The following is a 16,642-nucleotide window of genomic DNA, read 5'->3' on the forward strand; positions in this document are numbered from 1 at the left end:
CTGTGTCTGGGCTGTAGGAGCTGTAGGAGCTCATAGCTTTGAAGGCTTATTCACAGAGAAAGTTAGCATGTCAGGGTTAAGGCTGGGTGAGAACTCTTCTGCAGTCTTAAATGGTGCAGCCCAGACATAGGTTTACCACCTCAATAAGAACTAGGCCTTACTTTGACTCTTTTTAAATTAAAGTGCAGCAGACCCACAACTTATGTGTGATTTACTTAAGCAGTTGCAAGTTTCCATGGGTGGCATGAAAAGAAATAAGTACACGGGGAATTTGGGGTGTGAGTAGCTAGAAGAGGCCATGCGAGATCTTGTGAAGGACCCATGAGATCTTGGGCTTACTGTAAAAAGCTCTTTCTGCACCAGGTGTTCCTCCTGCAGAGGTTTTTTTGGAAGCCCTCCACCTTGCTCACCAAACTCTGGAAGGCTCTGTGAGGCTCCCACAAGATCTGGCGGGAGCCACCCACAGCTTTCCAGAGGCCTTGAGTGACCTTCCCAGAGCCCAGGAAGGTAGGGATAATCACGGGGGGGGGGGGTGTCCCAGAGGTCTTCCTCACTCTGCATGATTTTGCTTTTGCGTGCAAACCCCCCTAATGCCACCCCCACGTAAGTTGCAGGCCCACTGTATACTACATTTCTGTCACTCTCCATCCTCAGAATGCCAGACTTGTTTAGAAATATAGATCCTCTCAAAGCATAACAATAAAATTTGGAGGAAAACAGAGGAAACTCACCCCCTCCTAGCCACCTTAACGCCCCATACTCACAGACCACCCACTTGCAGCTATTCCAACCCAGGGAAGTTATCAAAATAGGAATTATACATACCAGGTTTTGGAGGTGGCTTGGGCCTTCGGAATAGCATTCTCTGCAAAGGAAAGCAAGACACTTATGTGGCTGAGCAAATCCAGCTGAATAAAGGATGACCCACACCTCCCATTTTGTTCAATGTTCTGCTTCCAGAAAAAAGAAATTAACTTTCTGGTTGAAGCAATTGAAATTCCCCTTACTGGCACACAGCTGAATACAATTAATATTAATTTGATTTTGTGAGTACTTACAAAATGGGATTTTTTCATTATGAAACTGAAAAAGCCTATTTAGTGCATCTTAATGAAGAGTGAAATATTTCATAAAGAGTCTCAATAGCAACCATGAAGGTTAAAAGGCAAGTTTATGCTCTAAGATTTTTAGCTAGGTAGTTGTCATAAGGTTCTTGTGTAATCCAACCACAAATTACTCAAGATCAATTCTCATGTAACTTTTTTGTGTGTTTCTGACAGGAATATAAAAAGAGATATACCAAAGCAGCGTATCAGAATACAAAATCTGTGTGGGTTTTGCTGGAAAGATCTATATGCAAGAAAATGGATCAATGAAGCCTTTTCTTGGGGGAAAATCTATTTTGCATTCTGACACAGAATCTTCCCCACGGGTATTCTTCTGTGGAGGAAGAAATCTACGAGGGAATTAGTAGCCTGGAGAGACACTAAGGATTGATGTCATCCTTGTGGTAAGAATCCTGGCCCCGTTGCCTTGTCTCTTGGCTCTTTCTTATCAGCCATCATGATGGATAAGCCTAGGTGATCTTTGTGCTCCACACCAGCAGCCCCAAACCTTCGCTTTGTGAGGGTGGTGAGAGAAAGGTAGAAAGTGAGGGGATGCCTGTCCCAAAAATGTATACACTCCCAAGCATGGGGTGGGGAGGGGGGCAAGATTTTTCACTTGCTGTGCCTACCTCACTGGATGTATTTGGGTTTCAGCCTTTTTTAAAATGCTGAGATTTTGTAGCCTTACATTTTTGCAAGTTGCATCTTTTTACTCAAATTTTGTCTGTGCATCAACCCTCGTGAGACACCATGGGACCTTTTGCGGCTGAAAGGGGATGCAGAAATAAGCTTTAACAACAACTATCTATACCAGTTAAGGTGTTGCCTCCCACATGACCACCCCCACACCTATATCCTTGGAGCTTGAACTTAGTCTGGGTGCTAGGGCTGCTGCCAAGGAGATCTCAACTTACACAAATGCAGAACGATAATTCCATGGAAATAGGGATGCTGGAGAAATGGTCCATAGAATCATAGAATCATAGAATCATAGAATCGTAGAGTTGGAAGAGACCACAAGGGCCATCGAGTCCAACCCCCTGCCAAGCAGGAAACACCATCAGAGCACTCCTGACATATGGTTGTCAAGCCTCTGCTTAAAGACCTCCAAAGTAGGAGACTCCACCACACTCCTTGGCAGCAAATTCCACTGTCGAACAGCTCTTACTGTCAGGAAGTTCTTCCTAATGTTTAGGTGGAATCTTCTTTCTTGTAGTTTGGATCCATTGCTCCGTGTCCGCTTCTCCGGAGCAGCAGAAAACAACCTTTCTCCCTCCTCTATGTGACATCCTTTTATATATTTGAACGTGGCTATCATATCACCCCTTAACCTCCTCTTCTCCAGGCTAAACATGCTCAGCTCCCTTAGCCGTTCCTCATAAGGCATCGTTTCCAGGCCTTTGACCATTTTGGTTGCCCTCCTCTGGACACGTTCCAGTTTGTCAGTGTCCTTCTTGAATTGTGGTGCCCAGAACTGGACACAGTACTCCAGGTGTGGTCTGACCAGAGCAGAATACAGTGGCACTATTACTTCCCTTGATCTAGATGCTATACTCCTATTGATGCAGCCCAGAATTGCATTGGCTTTTTTAGCTGCCGCGTCACACTGTTGGCTCATGTCAAGTTTGTGGTCAACCAAGACTCCTAGATCCTTTTCACATGTACTGCTCTCAAGCCAGGTGTCCCCCATCTTGTATTTGTGCCTCTCATTTTTTTTGCCCAAGTGCAATACTTTACATTTCTCCCTGTTAAAATTCATCTTGTTTGTTTTGGCCCAGTTCTCTAATCTGTCAAGGTCGTTTTGAAGTGTGATCCTGTCCTCTGGGGTGTTAGCCACCCCTCCCAGTCTGGTGTCATCTGCAAATTTGATCAGGATGCCCTTGAGTCCATCATCCAAGTCGTTGATAAAGATGTTGAATAAGACCGGGCCCAAGACAGAACCCTGTGGCACCCCACTAGTCACTCTTCTCCAGGATGAAGAGGAACCATTGATGAGCACCCTTTGGGTTCGGTCAGTCAGCCAGTTACAAATCCACTGAGTGGAAGCATAGTCAAGACCGCATTTTACCAGCTTCTTTACAAGAATATCATGGGGCACCTTGTCAAATGCCTTGCTGAAATCAAGGTAGGCTACATCCACTGCGTTCCCTTCATCTACCAGGCTTGTAATTCTGTCAAAAAACGAGATCAGGTTAGTCTGACATGACTTATTTTTCAGAAATCCATGCTGACTATTGGTGATCACAGCATTCCTTTCTAGGTGCTCACAGACTGTTTGCTTAATGATCTGCTCCAGAATCTTCCCTGCTATTGATGTCAGGTCCTAAAGCCCGGCGCAAGGAGGCAGGAGGGTCCGGGTCAGCGTCAGAAGAATCCCGGAAGGAAGAAGCCCCGGGGGGTAGAGGGACCCAGAGGAGGACAGTCAGGCGGAAAAGGTGGAGCAGGGCTAGGATATTAAGTTGGTGCGCACGGGGCGGAGACTCAGACGGAGCTTCGTCGATCTAGCTACTAGACGTAGAGTTGCGCGCAGCAGCGTGAGAATGGAAACTGTAATTCAATAAAGACTTTTACTAAATGATCGCTGGCTAGCGTGATCCTCTGTGAGCTAGGATCTTCAAGCAGCTCTGACAACACCATTCCTTTCTAGGTGCTCACAGACTGTTTGCTTAATGATCTGCTCCAGAATCTTCCCTGCTATTGATGTCAGACTGACTGGGCGGTAATTATTTGGGTCCTCTCTTTCCCCCTTTTTGAAAATAGGGACAACATTTGCCCTCCTCCAGTCTGCCGGGACTTCGCCTGTTCTCCAGGAATTCTCAAAGATGACTGCCAGTGGTTCTGAGATCACATCTGCCAGTTCTTTTAATACTCTTGGATGCAGTTCATCTGGCCCTGGAGACTTGAATACATCTAAACTAGCCAAATATTCTTGTACTATCTCCTTAGTTATTCTGGGCTGTGTTTCCTTTGCTGAATCATTTGCTCCAAATTCTTCAGGTCGGGCATTGTTTTCTTTATCGGAGAAGACTGAGGCAAAGAAGGCATTGAGGAGTTCAGCCCTTTCTGTGTCCCCTGTTTGCATTTCACCATCTTCTCCTCTGAGTCCAAATTAGCTTCAGCCTGAAAAGACTGGAGGCTACTTCTCTGCCAAACCTGATTGCCTCAGTTCACTGGGAAATAAGGAATCACTTCATCTCATCCAAGTAACTCACCCATTGAATGTGCCCCTTTTCATCCTTCTCAACAGTCCTGCACCCATGACTAATTCAGGGGTTGTGGGTTGGTCAGCGTAGGCTTGTGACCAGCAAACACAGAGCTGACTGTCTAGTTCTTCCCTGCACAGAGTTGGGTGTTTATCTAGGATTAGATTTACAATCCTTTGTTATAGAACTTGCTCATTTGTTTATGAGTGCTTGTAGGAAATAATTAAAGCAACGCCTAACTGGCAAACATTGGGAGCAGCAAGCTGGTGACAATGTGGTAAGTAAACTGTAGATTTTAGTGGAAAAGTAAATAAAACTGAGTAGCTGATTTTCATATTTAACTATTAAGCTGTAAGCACAGTGTTAAGTCCTTGAAGCGTTATTGATACGTCTGTTAACATCAAATTTGGAATTTCCAGTTTTACAACTCAAATTGTGAGTGTAAATTTTTCAGTATGAAATTTCACCACAAAATTAGATATTGCTGAGTTCTGTAGGCTTCTCTTGCTTTTGCAGCCATTAAATGTAAAATCTCATCTGCTTCCAAATTATTGCCCACTGTTTACTGATAATCAATATTTTTAGATAAGTATTTCCTTCCTATCAAATGCTGTCAAGTACTTGATAACATTGCATGCCAGCTGTCAAATAAAAAATTCCACTCTCAATTAAGAATACTGTAAAAATTAAAAATATTGAAGTGAAATACTGAAGCATATAAAATATTCGGTGAATATTGAGCAAATATTTGAGCAGAGAATAGCTAGAGAATATTCACAGAGAAGCAATTTGATTATACGTTTTAGAACATTCTCATTGTTCTTGTTTGTTTTATTCTCCTTAAAGCTAATAGTATTAAAATACTAATATTAGTCTTACAGGAAAAGGAAGTACCAGGCTAAAATAGCACCTGTCCCATAAATTCTCCTTGGCCCGGAGAGGAAAAGGAAGCTTTGTTCTACATCTCTACCCTCTCAGTATGGGCACAACTGCCTGTTCCAGACTGCCATGCTGTATAGTTTTCAGAGAAGAGCTGGTTTAAGAACCAGCAACTGAAAAATATCACAGCGCACACTGCCAGTGATAATTGAGTAATGACAAACTTCTGCCGTGGACAATTTTGCTGCTGTTTTGTTCTCATGCTGTAATTGCTCTTTTAGTTTCCAGTTCTCATTTGCACTAGGCCCCCCCCCCTCCTTACCACCTGTGGGAATGGCTATCGCATGATCGCCTTCCCAGCATCAAAGGAATAAGAAGGATTCTGCCTTGGGTGAGGTCTGCAATATCAATGATTAAAGTTCTGAAAGGCAGAAGTAGTTATTTGGAATGTCAGCACTATCTTCAAAGATAGCCACCTTCAAAGCTTGTCCCCCTGGGATGCCTGTTGGATTTTCCTGTGATAACGAAATCAGATTTAACTGCTGCGCACAACCGGGTCATTTTGAATCCTACAGGGGCAGGGTTTCTTCCAGCGGTATTCTCAGGACATGCCCCCTTCATGTTTCTGGGTATTGTGGATGGAAGCTTTTCAAGACTCCAGGCTTCACTTGCAATGGTTCACAGCCTTGCTGTTTTCTTAAGGCTGGCTGCTGAAATGTGTTCTGTTCACATGTTATTGTGCTAAAAGGAAAATGCATTTTATGATTATCATCACCCCTGGCCTCTAAGGATGCTCACTAGATAATAGGTTAAAGGTGAGTTTTGAATAAGCCTGGTACTGAGGATAAATCTTTTGTACATAAGTCTCACTAGGCAGCTTGCTTGACAAGGCTTTCAATTGTGGTTCGAGGACCCGACCCCCGCGAAGTGAAATGAAGACACAAGGACACGAGATATAAGGTTGATGGGCTAGAAAAGGCCACAACTTTATTGATTACAGCAATGAAAAGGTATTGGCTTAGGCATTGGATCGAAACAAGTGGGTTTATTCACCAGTAGGTGGAGCCTGTTGATGCTCATCCAACTATAGGCTCACCCCCTGATGTCACCGAGGGTCGTGCCATGGCCTCCCGCCAAGCAGGCATCGGACGGAATACACGACCCCCAGATTCCTTTAACGGAATACCCCTAAAAATTGAAGGCATAGGCGATGGCCACACCTAGCCCTTCGACACACCACAACACATTATTCCAATGCCTAACCGCCACCCGAGCCAAAGGCCCGCCGCCAATACCCTCAAAGCTGCAACCAATCCCAGATGCTTTTGATGACACTAGCTAACCAAATGTCGTTCCCCAGATCCGATAGGTGGACACCGTCATTCCGGTATAAAGCTTGGTCGCCGATCCGGATACGGTCATGATAAATGACTCGGCCATACATAAAGCGCACCCAACGGGCTACCGCCCAATTTACGAGTTTCCTGGTTCTTTCAATGGTCATACAGCTTTGCGCACCGCGCCAAACAGTTCTTTTCAGGAAGGAGGACCAGAACACTGTCGTTCTGGGACACAAGGCTGCAAATGCATTCACGTCACTTTTTATGCTCCACAGCAAGTCCACACTCCTTCTCTTAGCGAGGTCATTCTCCCCCAAATGAATCTCAAGGATGTCGGGAGGGCCGAACTTGGCTACTTTCTCCCGCAGCAATGGCATCAGCTCCTCCCAACGCATGCCTCTTCTCGAAAACCAGGAAACTCGAACACCATGTGGAAGGCCAAGACTGGGTGCCAGGCCGCAGCTCCCCGCTCGTACACGGGCCCAATGAACTATACTGTGGCCGCAAATCCACACGCTTCTTCTGAGCATAGCTGGGGGTAAAAGACAGAAAAGAAAAGGCAGGTAAGTAGGGTAAAGCTGCAGGTCGCGTACTAGCGAATATAAGACTTATAAGCAGCCAAAACGGAACAGCCAAAGGTGGGGGAAAACACGTCCTCTGCAACAGCAATAATTAAATGCCGCTTGAGTGGTGGGGGGGAGAGGAAGAAAGGAAGTTGAAGGCGAGCAGTATATCAGAAAGCAAAGTAACCCCAGTAAAACGCACTAAAACAACACAGCAGGCTAACAGTAAAGTCAGCTACCCCAGCACCCCCAACCACTTCAAGCCGTGCAAAGTACTTCCCCAGTTCCAGCAGGCAGTGAAGAGGACAGTCTGCTGGCAATCCTGTTGACTCGTGACGGGACGACGATGAGGAATGAGGCCAGGGAGTGGCTGGCACTGCAGCAAAAGGCTGCTGAACACGCCCCCTCCGTGGCACCTGGTTGGGTGGCCACCGGGGGGGGGGGCGTGAGCGCCAGCCAGGTGAGCTGGAGGCAGGGGCAACGCCCCCTGCTGGGCGGTGCTCGGGCTCCCGCCCACAACCACTCCCTTCCCTTGCAGGGAGGAGAGTCTTTACAGGAGATGTGTTCCTACAATGATGAAGAATCTGAGCTGCTTGGGCTTCGGGTTTTTTGTTTTTATTTCAGACATCAAAACTAGAGGATAATTAGCATTGTTTGATTTTTTAATAAAACATGAAAGCTTAATGGAGATGTGTTAGTGCCAGAATCAGTGTTTAAATGCATACTGACAGCAGCTTCAGTCCTCAAGGGTGAAGGCAGTGAAGAAGCAAAGAGATTGAGGGGAGAGATACACTTCTCTTTTTCACTTCCTCCCTTACGGCCATGAAGCCAGTTTTTCCTAAATAATATCTCCAACTGATACTCTATAATGGATTCAATTTTTAAGTGTGAAATCCATTATCCCATCTTTAAAAGAATCTCTGTGAGTATCTGAGTGAACAGGAAAGGATTGTGTATAAGTGTCTCTGCACCTTGGAATCATCCTGAGTTGTCATATTGTGCCAATATTGCCAAAGGCACCTGTAATGTGGCAACAGAAGGACAGTGATGCAAAAGGGCCATTGTGAGGTGCTGCAAGTTCTTGCACAGTTCACATAGATAGCAGGGAATTACAGCCCTACAAATTCTCCAAACACCCTGAGAAATCAATTAGACAGGTACAGTGTTGCCATTTTCTAACACACCCCCCCAAAAAAAATCCATTTAGATACAGTGGTACCTCAGGTTACATACGCTTCAGGTTACATACGCTTCAGGTTAAAGACTCCACTAACCCAGAAATAGTGCTTCAGGTTAAGAACTTTGCTTCAGGATGAGAATGGCACGGTGGCAGCAGGAGGCCCCATTAGCTAAAGTGGTGCTTCAGGTTAAGAACAGTTTCAGGTTAAGTACGGATCTCCGGAACGAATTAAGTACTTAACCTGAGGTACCACAGTATTGCCTTGCAATGTTATATTGCAATTGAAATATTAATAATGCTATAGTTGATACAATAATCTTATCAGTTGTTAAGGGATGGCTCTGATCATGTATTACAGAAACTTGTTTTTAACTCTGACTCACTGGTAAGTTGAGTTAAAATAAAAAAATTCCTCCCAGTAGCACCTTAAAGACCAACTAAGTTAGTTCTTAGTGTGTATCTGAAGAAGTGTGCATGCACACGAAAGCTCATACCAAGAACTAACTTAGTTGGTCTTTAAGGTGCTACTGGGAGGAATTTTTTTATTTTGACTATGGCAGACCAACACGGCTACCTATCTGTAACTGGTAAGTTGAGTGTATATTTCATTTTATGTAAACAGTTTACAATTAAGCAGAATACAAATTACACTAAATAAATAAAAATCCAATATAGGTCTAAAATTCTGGTTTGAGAAAATCTTAGGGCAAAAGTTAATAACTTTAAAAATGATAGTCATGTGCACTCTTTAAAAACAGTAAATTAAAAAACAACAACCATGTTTTTAAAAACATATTACAGAGGTAAGCCATTTTGCCTGTTAACTTAATTCAGAAAGAATGAAACTAGTTTCAGATTAAGGATGCTTGAGGGATTAGCACTTTGTGAATTATGATACAAAGAGACCTGATTCTCCCTTCCGGGACCACGGGCCTCACACTTCTTAAATGTTCCAATGGGGTTCTCAGTTTAAAAAAAACATATTGAAATATGTTTCGAAGTGTGTCTTCTGAGACACATTTAGAAATGCATTATTTGAGAGAAAACGTGTCTAGAAATGTTGGTGAGGTGTGTTCAGAAATACATGCATATGCTAGTTTTCATGCAGGTTTTTTTTTTTTTTAATGAATGCACAGATTAATCCAGAGACAGAACAGAACAGATTTAATGGTAAAACATTAAAAAGTAGCATGGACAGGAAAGACCCTGTTTTGCCCACCTCTAATTCAGACTGTGTTTACCAATATAAATAGAATATGACAGATTATAAAGGGATTCTTTCTTCTTCTTCTTTTTTGAGGCTTCCTTTTGCTTTACAGAGCAAAGGATAGTCCACTCTCTTTTGCTATATTCTCCAAGCGTTTGAAGTGATGGCTGTTTATGTCAGTGGAAGTTGGCAGATTTTCATTACACTTGCCTGTTATTCCATTCCAGGTCACCTTTATGCATGGCAGAAACTCAAAATGAGTATGTTGATGATTTTTTTCTAGATTGTTTTTAATGCCCACCTCACATTGTATGTACCTGGCTTTTTATTAACTTTAATTTATGGATTAACCAGATGTGATAGATATCATGACTCTGAATTCTACACAGTATGACATGTTTTTAAAAGTGGCTAAATATATAGTTACCCCAACGGCTCTTTAATACAGCATGTCAGGTTTCATCACTGCTTCTTCTTTTTTCCTTCTTTTTTTTAAAGTTTAGGGAAAGTAATGCTAAGGGCAGCTTCTTCCACAGCAAAGACATTAAAAACATGAAGAAAGATTGACAGATGTTGGGATTAATTCTCGTACTATGAGCTCTCTCGCTCTCGTGCTCGCTCTCATTAGCACAATGGCCATTAGCTTGTAGTTCTCACTGGGCTCAGCCCTTTCTACAGAGCTTTCAAGACACATGTTCTTTTTTTCTTTTTCTTTTCTTTTTTATTGATACACCAAAAGACAAAAAACAAAATACAAATGAAAATATTAATTACAAGATTATATAGGAAAAAATGGTTTTTGGACTATAGACCCAACCTCCCATCTATTCCTATACCTATTCCTATTCCTATTCCTATACCTATACCTATTCCTATTCCTATTCCTATCATATCTATTCCTATCTATTCTATAGGCATGGCCAACCTTTCTCATGTGGGTATGTCTGCAAGTACTGTTCACCTTGCAAGTACTGTTCGCCTTGCAGACCAAAGGCAAGTCCACATTCAGTTGGATGTGTTTAGAAGCTGCCATGTGATCAGGAACCCTCTGCATTCACAGAGTTCCCAATCTCAAGGTTTCAGTATTGAAAAATAACAAAGCTTGGTGTAGTAAAAGCCTTTTAAAAGGTAAAGGTAAAGGACCCCTGACAGTTAAGTCCAGGCGTGAATGACTCTGGGGTTGCGGTGCTCATCTCGCTTTACTGGCCGAGGGAGCCGGCGTTTGTCTGCAGTTTTTCCGAATCATGTGGCTAGCATGACTAAGCCACTTCTGGTGAAACTAGAGCAGCGCATGGAAATGCTGTTTACCTTCCAGCTGGAGCGGTCCCTATTTATCTACTTGCACTTTGACGTGCTTTCAAACTGCTAGGTTGGCAGGAGCAGGGACCGCACAACAGGAGCTCATCCCGTTGCAGGGATTCGAACCACCGACCTTCCGATTGGCAAGCCCAAGAGGCTCAGTGGTTTAGACCACAGCGCCACCTGCATCCCAAAAAAGCCTTTTTAAAAAGCTGTATTAATTTGCCTGCATTATAATTAAGTACAGTAAACCTTTACCTTTTACCTTTTAAATTTTAAGTAAATACTGATTTGCCCTGTATGATACTTGCCATGGAAAAGTGGAGGGAAGGCCAAGTGATGAGTCAACCACCCTAGAACTGATCCTTCAGGAGGTCAAAATTCACTCACCTCTTTACACCTTGCGCTAATTCACGTCAGCATACATGTTACAGACTTTGGCAGTTGGAAAGATGGCTTAAAGATATTTAAACTTCCATTGTTGGAAAGAAAGAGGCTGAGAAATACCCCACTCCAGGATATCAACATAAAGTTTCCTTGCACCAAATCAAACTTTCAGTCCATCTTACTCACTGACTGACAGTAACTATATTTCGCATCATCAGATTTTCCTCAAAAAATGTGCAAATGAAATTTTGCTCCGAGGTAACCCACATTTTAAACCATTTTCAGTGAAATCAGTAGTCATTCTGACAGTGTACAAAAATAAAATAAGAGACAACCAGAATAAGATATAAAAAGCCTAAGAGAATGATAGACATTATGGCAACGTTCTAACATATCTTTCTTCATCAGTGGGAGATCAGGATCATTCCAACAATTCCTGTGTACAAAAATACTGCAATAAACAAATATTTTGTCAGAAAGTGTAATTGTAAGAGTAAAAAAATTCCTCCTTTTTTCATCCTGATGCATTGACCAAAAGCTAAGAAGTGCTTCTTGCTCATCCTATCACACGTCATTCTTCCTCAGCAGCTAGCATTTGTTTGTTGAATTAATTGGCTTACACGGAATAAATCAATTTTCTCCCCAATATCCTCCCCAGGTTTACACATGGAGATTCTGCTGTAACTACAATGTAAATTTGCTGAAAAGCCCAAAGATATTTTTTTTCCAGATAATGACTTGTCAGAGATTGTGTATATTTAAAAGGTCTGAAATGTTACATTTTTCAAATTGCTTTCAGCAAATTGCCAAAAAAGAGACATCTATAGGAGAGGAAAAAACAAATATTTGATGTAATTCCTTGTCTGTCTACTACACACACGACTCCTGGAGGATATGCTTATGTGTCTTGGCTGTAATGTTAAAACCTTATGCTTGGCAACTTTTCTAAAGGCACCTGGGTCACACTCATCTTGGCACTCCAGGCAACATTGCAGCCATGTCAAAGTCAGCGTTTTCTGTCCCCCCCACCCATGTGTCCACATCACTCTCCCACATCTTCATGAGCAAGGGGCTTTATTACATGGTTCACCAGGGCCCCTATTGGACAGAGAAAACTCAAGTCATCTCTAGGTACTGCATTGGTGATTCCTACTCCATTGCACCTGAAGACAGCAGGTTAGCCAAGAGGTGCAGGACACATTGTGTGGTGCACACAGACCTGTCCTCCAGCATCTCACTCTCGTTCTGCACCCCACAGTATCCACTGCTTGAGGCAGCTGCCTCACTCTGCCCCATGGTAGGGCCAGAACTGAACTCCTATCCAACAGCATAAATAACTGGATATTTTAAAATGTATACAAGCACAATAGAATCTTTACAAATGCTGCCAAATTCAAGTAGATGTGAGTTTGGTTGAGAAAATATTAGTTTGTGCAGCATCCAGACTACCCTCTGCGTAAGCACAATGCACTTCCTACCCACAGCATCCTAAGCCACTCAGAAGCCCCCTGCTCCCCCGGAGTGGATTCTCAGGGTAGCAAGAGGCTACATTTGGGATGCAGAGGTTGAGGAAAAATTCTGTGGATTCGAACCGATTTTTTTTAAAAGCACACACACTTTTTAGAAGTTGAAGAATCAGAAATATAATTGCTTTTAAAGGAGGACGCAACTTAATTTGCATATTGTATGTGGAATTAACTAGAATTCCATTCTGTACACTAGTCTGAAGGCCTTTGAGGAAATCAAAACAAGGGAATTTGTGTTGTGCTATAAGTAATTCATGGCATTCAAATTTGCTAGCAACTATGAAAAATATATTTAATAATCAGCATTTCTTATCTGCTAGGGTTTTTCCTTCTCTGGAGAGGGGACTTGGAGACCTTTAGAGAACTAACCATCCTCTTTTTCTTCCATATTAATTAAAACTTTTCAGAAGTTTTGACTCTAACTTGGTCTTTTTATCCCTTCGCCACTCCCCCCACCCCCAGTTGTGAGTTACTTGTGGTTGCTGGCATGAAGGTACATTTTGTTTAACAAACATCTACGAAACATTACCAAGAGAAATGACAAACATGGAGAGAAGCAGATGAGGGAAGAGGGCCGGGAGAAGGAGTCTCGCTAAGCTAAATCTGTCTTCTCCCAGGGATATCCATGAGGTCCAATGAAGTGTGGAGCAACTTCCTGGGGGAAACAAAAAGGCTGAACAACAGAACTGGATGTCCAGAGAGGAAAGGGACCTGGTGGACTACAATTAAAAGGTAGCTAGAGGAGCGAGAGGGATGCGGGTGGCGCTGTGGTGTAAACCACTGAGCCTAGGGCTTGCTGATCGGAAGGTCGGTTGTTTGAATCCCCGCGACGGGCTGAGCTCCCGTTGCTCGGCCCCTGCTCCTGCCAACCTAGCAGTTCGAAAGCACGTCAAAGTGCAAGTAGATAAATAGGTACAGCTCCAGTGGGAAGGTAAATGGCATTTCCGTGCACTGCCCTGGTTTCGCCAGAAGCAGCTTAGTCATGCTGGCCACATGATCCAGAAGCTGTGCGCCGGCTCCCTTGGCCAATAAAGCGAGATAAGCGCTGCAACCCCAGAGTTGTTTGCGACTGGACTTAACTGTCAGGGGTCCCTTTACCTTTTTAGAGGAGGGAGAAAGCTGGTCTGAAGGGCATTGGTCACCTTGGATACTTGATTGTTAGCAGGCATAGAAAGACAGGTTTCTTCCTGCAAAGTTCCAGGGTTGTCACGAGGGAGTCTTGGGCCAATCAGAGCCAACAGCCTGGTCCCGAAGGTGTTCCTTGTGGGAAGAGGTAGGAGTGCTGCCTAAAACTGTAAACTGATGCTCAGTCTAATCACCAGGGGAAGATTCTCCAGGATGGAGGTGTCGCCTGGGACTCAATATGGCAAAGCTCCTAGTGACTCATTAAAGGTAAAGGTAAAGGTACCCCTGCCCGTACGGGCCAGTCTTGACAGACTCTGGGGTTTGTGCGCCCATCTCACTCAAGAGGCCGGGGGCCAGCGCTGTCCGGAGACACTTCCGGGTCACGTGGCCAGCGTGACATCGCTGCTCTGGCGAGCCAGAGCCGCACACGGAAACGCCGTTTACCTTCCCGCTAGTAAGCGGTCCCTATTTATCTACTTGCACCCGGGGGTGCTTTCGAACTGCTAGGTTGGCAGGCGCTGGGACCGAACAACGGGAGCGCACCCCGCCACGGGGATTCGAACCGCCGACCTTTCGATCGGCAAGCCCTAGGCGCTGAGGCTTTTTACCCACAACGCCACCCGCGTCCCCTAGTGACTCATTAGGAAACCACATTTCTTTACAATGCTCCTAGCTCCAGCCCATGCCTAGGGAGGTGAGCCAGCTTAAGCCACTGTTTCCATCCTTTGCTACTTTGCACCTGGGCACCATGAAAACCGTACCAAGCACAGCCAAAGCAGTCACATAGTTCCAGGGCATGCACAGAGTTAAGCTGAAATAAGCTTCAAGGTAACAGCATGGCCACTTTCCTTCAAAATAAAAGAGACCACCTGAAGCAGAAACACGTTCAACGTAAAGTGTCCTTTGGCTCAGCTATTTAGGAGAAGAAAGGAGAGGAGTGGGGTGATTTTTCACTCCATTCCCACGCAACCATTTCCTCTTCAGACAGTCACATTAAACATTTTCCTTTTTAAAGGTATCTCCACCAATATTCTGCTTGGGTTTTAACTATGAATTGATTCCAAGATGCATGTACATGTTTTTGGGGGGTTGGTGTCCGGAGGAAGCAATACCAGAGTAAAACAGGAATGATAAAAGCAGAGATTCTGGTACACATATGTAGGAAAAGGGTCAGTTGATCATCATCGTAACCCATGTACTGAGACTGTGTAGCTTCAATCTTGTTTGTGTGTTAATTAATGAAGATACAATGCTGTGGGATGGGGAAGGCCAAGGATGAATGAGAAAAGTCTTGGAATACCAACAGTGTTATATATTTGTCAGATTCCATAATATCAAAGAGAACAGCATTCTTTTATTATAGATAAAGCAGGAAAGAGTATAAAGGGAATATTATTTCTCTTTAACATGAATAGTCTGTAGGAACAGCCATTAAGTATAAGAATGATTTGTTATATCAAGGCAGCTATCTGTTCTACATCTCAGTTTCAAATCTTTAATTCATATGTATATGCTTATATATAAATGGTCATGTAAAAGAGAGGGAACATATGCTAGATCCCCCCCCCCAAAAAAGTTCCTCTAATGATTGGTGCCAACATCAAAAAAACGAAGATCATGGCCACCGGTCCCATCACCTCCTGGCAAATAGAAGGGGAAGAAACGGAGGCAGTGAGAGATTTTACTTTCTTGGGCTCCATGATCACTGCAGATGGTGACAGCAGTCACGAAATTAAAAGACGCCTGCTTCTTGGGAGAAAGGCGATGGCAAACCTAGACAACATCTTAAAAAGCAGAGACCTCACCTTGCCAACAAAGGTCCGTATAGTTAAAGCCATAGTTTTCCCAGTAGTGATGTATGGAAGTGAGAGCTGGACCATAAAGAAGGCTGATCGCCGAAGAATGGATGCTTTTGAATTATGGTGCTGGGGGAGACTCTTGAGAGTCCCATGGACTGCAAGAAGATCATAGGACATAGATGATGCCTTCCTGGAACAGATGGCCAAGCATGCAAAAGGAAGGGAGATAGTAGTAATGGGGGACTTCAATTACCCGGATATTTGTTGGACGTCAAACTCAGCCAAGAGCATAAGGTCAAACAGATTCCTCACTGGCCTTGCAGACAACTTCATTGTCCAGAAAGTGGGAGAAGCAACAAGAGGAACAGCCATTTTAGATCTGGTCCTAACCAATGTTGATGACCTGGTTAGTGGGGTAGAAGTGGAAGGATCATTAGGTGCGAGTGATCATGCTCTTCTGAAGTTTACTATACAGCGGAAAGGAGCAGCCAAGCATACTAGGACTCAATTTCTTGACTTTAAGAAAGCCGACTTCATAAAACTTAGGGAAGTGCTGGGTGAGATCCCATGGACAGCAATACTAAAAGGAAGCCGACTTCATAAAACTTAGGGAAGTGCTGGGTGAGATCCCATGGACAGCAATACTAAAAGGAAAGGGAGTTCATGATGGCTGGGAGTTTAAGAGGGAGATAGTAAAAGCACAACTTCAGGCAATACCAATGAGACGGAAACATGGAAGGTGCCTAAAGAAGCCAGGGTGGCTATCTAAAGAACTTTTAACTGAGTTAAGATTAAAAAAGGATGTGTACAAAAAATGGAGGAATTCAAACAAATAGCCAGCACGTGTAGACACAAAGTCAGAAAAGCTAAAGCACAGAATGAACTCAGGCTTGCTAGAGAGGTTAAAAGCAACAAAAAAGGCTTTTATGGGTATGGCCGTAGCAAAAGGAAGAACAAAGAAACAGTGGGGTCACTCAGAGGAGAAGATGGTGAAATGCAAACAGGGGACACAGAAAGGGCTGAACTCC

General features: G+C 43.7%; 1 long non-coding RNA gene across 9 annotated transcripts in view; it reads right to left on the reverse strand.

The window, feature by feature from the left end:
* LOC309535362 overlaps nt 1-16,642 on the reverse strand; it is a 183,976-nt gene that overhangs the window by 83,865 nt on the left and 83,469 nt on the right. For 2 of the 9 annotated variants that reach the window (XR_014221211.1, XR_014221216.1), the window contains one exon: nt 826-865. The exons of 6 other annotated variants lie outside the window; for them this stretch is intronic. This is a non-coding gene — a long non-coding RNA (uncharacterized lncRNA). Of the gene's footprint in view, nt 1-825; nt 866-5,664; nt 5,930-16,642 lie in introns of all 9 variants that reach the window. One more of the 9 variants, XR_014221217.1, reaches the window with a different exon arrangement.

The sequence above is a fragment of the Podarcis vaucheri genome (genome assembly GCF_965113315.1).
Source record: "Podarcis vaucheri genome assembly, chromosome: 1".
Taxonomy (NCBI): domain Eukaryota; kingdom Metazoa; phylum Chordata; class Lepidosauria; order Squamata; family Lacertidae; genus Podarcis; species Podarcis vaucheri.